The sequence below is a fragment of the Brassica napus genome, unplaced genomic scaffold (genome assembly GCF_020379485.1).
Source record: "Brassica napus cultivar Da-Ae unplaced genomic scaffold, Da-Ae ScsIHWf_893;HRSCAF=1266, whole genome shotgun sequence".
In the NCBI taxonomy this organism is placed as follows: Eukaryota; Viridiplantae; Streptophyta; class Magnoliopsida; order Brassicales; family Brassicaceae; genus Brassica; species Brassica napus.
In genome coordinates, this window is record NW_026016930.1 from 63,403 (window position 1) to 65,791 (window position 2,389).

Genomic DNA, 2,389 nt, shown 5'->3' on the forward strand with positions numbered 1-2,389 from the left:
GGAAACTGGAATCACCTGATTTGAAAGTGGGATAACTTATTCTTCATCCCAGCTCCTATGAGATTTATTCAACTTCCTGTGATTCTCCACCACTTTATGTCCAAATCAAGCTTCTCACAAAGTGATTCATCCTGGTTTGATTTGAACGACGATGAAGCTGTGCTATTCCCAAACTGGGAAACTGGAATCACCTGATTTGAAAGTGGGATAACTTCTTTTTGCCAACTCCTATGAGATTTATTCAACTTCCTGGTGATTCTCCACCACTTTATGTATCCAAATCAAGCTTCTCACACAAGTGAATCATCCTGGTTTGATGGAACGACGAAGAAGCTGTGCTATTCCCAAACTGGGAAACTGGAATCACCTGATTTGAAAGTGGGATAACTTCTTCATCCCAACTCCTATGAGATTTATTCAACTTCCTGGTGATTCTCACCACTTAATGTATCCAAATCAAGCTTCTCACAAAGTGATTCATCCTGTTTTGACTGGAACGACGATGAAGCTGTGCTATTCCCAAACTGGGAAACTGGAATCACCTGATTTGAAAGTGGGATAACTTCTTCACGCCAACTCCTATGAGATTTATTCAACTTCCTGGTGATTCTCCACCACTTTATGTATCCAAATCAAGCTTCTCACAAAGTGATTCATCCTGGTTTGATTGGAACGACGAAGAAGCTGTGCTATTCCCAACTGGGAAACTGGAATCACCTGATTTGAAAGTGGGATAACTTCTTCATCCCAACTCCTATGAGATTTATTCAACTTCCTGGTGATTCTCCACCACTTTATGTATCCAAATCAAGCTTCTCACAAAGTGATTCATCCTGGTTTTTGGAACGACGAAGAAGCTGTGCTATTCCCAAACTGGGAAACTGGAATCACCTGATTTGAAAGTGGGATAACTTCTTTTCATCGCCAACTCCTATGAGATTTATTCAACTTCCTGGTGATTCTCCACCACTTTATGTATCCAAATCAAGCTTCTCACAAAGTGATTCATCCTGGTTTGATTGGAACGACGATGAAGTGTGGCTATTCCCAAACTGGGAAACTGGAATCACCTGATTTGAAAGTGGGATAACTTCTTCATGCCAACTCCTATGAGATTTATTCACTTCCTGGTGATTCTCCACCACTTTATGTATCCAAATCAAGCTTCTCACAAAGTGATTCATCCTGGTTTGATTGGAACGACAGAGAAGCTGTGCTATTCCCAAACTGGGAAAACTGGAATCACCTGATTTGAAAGTGGGATAACTTCTTTTCGCCAACTCCTATGAGATTTATTCAACTTCCTGGTGATTCTCCACAACTTTATGTATCCAAATCAAGCTTCTCCACAAGTGAATCATCATGGGTTTGATGGGAACGACGAAGAAGCTGTGCTATTCCCAAACTGGGAACTGGAATCACCTGATTTGAAAGTGGGATAACTTCTTCATCCCAACTCCTATGAGATTTATTCAACTTCCTGGTGATTCTCACCACTTTATGTATCCAAATCAAGCTTCTCACAAAGTGATTCATCCTGGTTTGATTGGAACGACGAAGAAGCTGTGCTATTCCCAAACTGGGAAACTGGAATCACCTGATTTGAAAGTGGGATAACTTCTTCATCCCAACTCCTATGAGATTTATTCAACTTCCTGGTGATTCTCCACCACTTTATGTATCCAAATCAAGCTTCTCACAAAGTGATTCATCCTGGTTTGATTGGACGACGAAGAAGCTGTGCTATTCCCAAACTGGGAAACTGGAATCACCTGATTTGAAAGTGGGATAACTTCTTCATCCCAACTCCTATGAGATTTATTCAACTTCCTGGTGATTCTCCACCACTTTTTGTATCCAAATCAAGCTTCTCACAAAGTGATTCATCCTGTTTGATTGGAACGACGATGAAGCTGTGCTATTCCCAAACTGGGAAACTGGAATCACCTGATTTGAAAGTGGGATAACTTCTCACGCCAACTCCTATGAGATTTATTCAACTTCCTGGTGATTCTCCACCACTTTATGTATCCAAATCAACTTCTTCTCACAAAGTGATTCATCCTGGTTTGATTGGAACGACGAAGAAGCTGTGCTATTCCCAAACTGGGAAACTGAATCACCTGATTTGAAAGTGGGATAACTTCTTCATCCAACTCCTATGAGATTTATTCAACTTCCTGGTGATTCTCCACCTTATGTATCCAAATCAAGCTTCTTACAAAGAGATTCATCCTGGTTTGATTGGAACGACGAAGAAGCTGCGCTATTCCCAAACTGGGAAACTGGAATCACCTGATTTGAATTGGATAACTTCTTCATCCCAACTCCTATGAGATTTATTCAACTTCCTGTGATTCTCCACCACTTTATGTATCCAAATCAACCT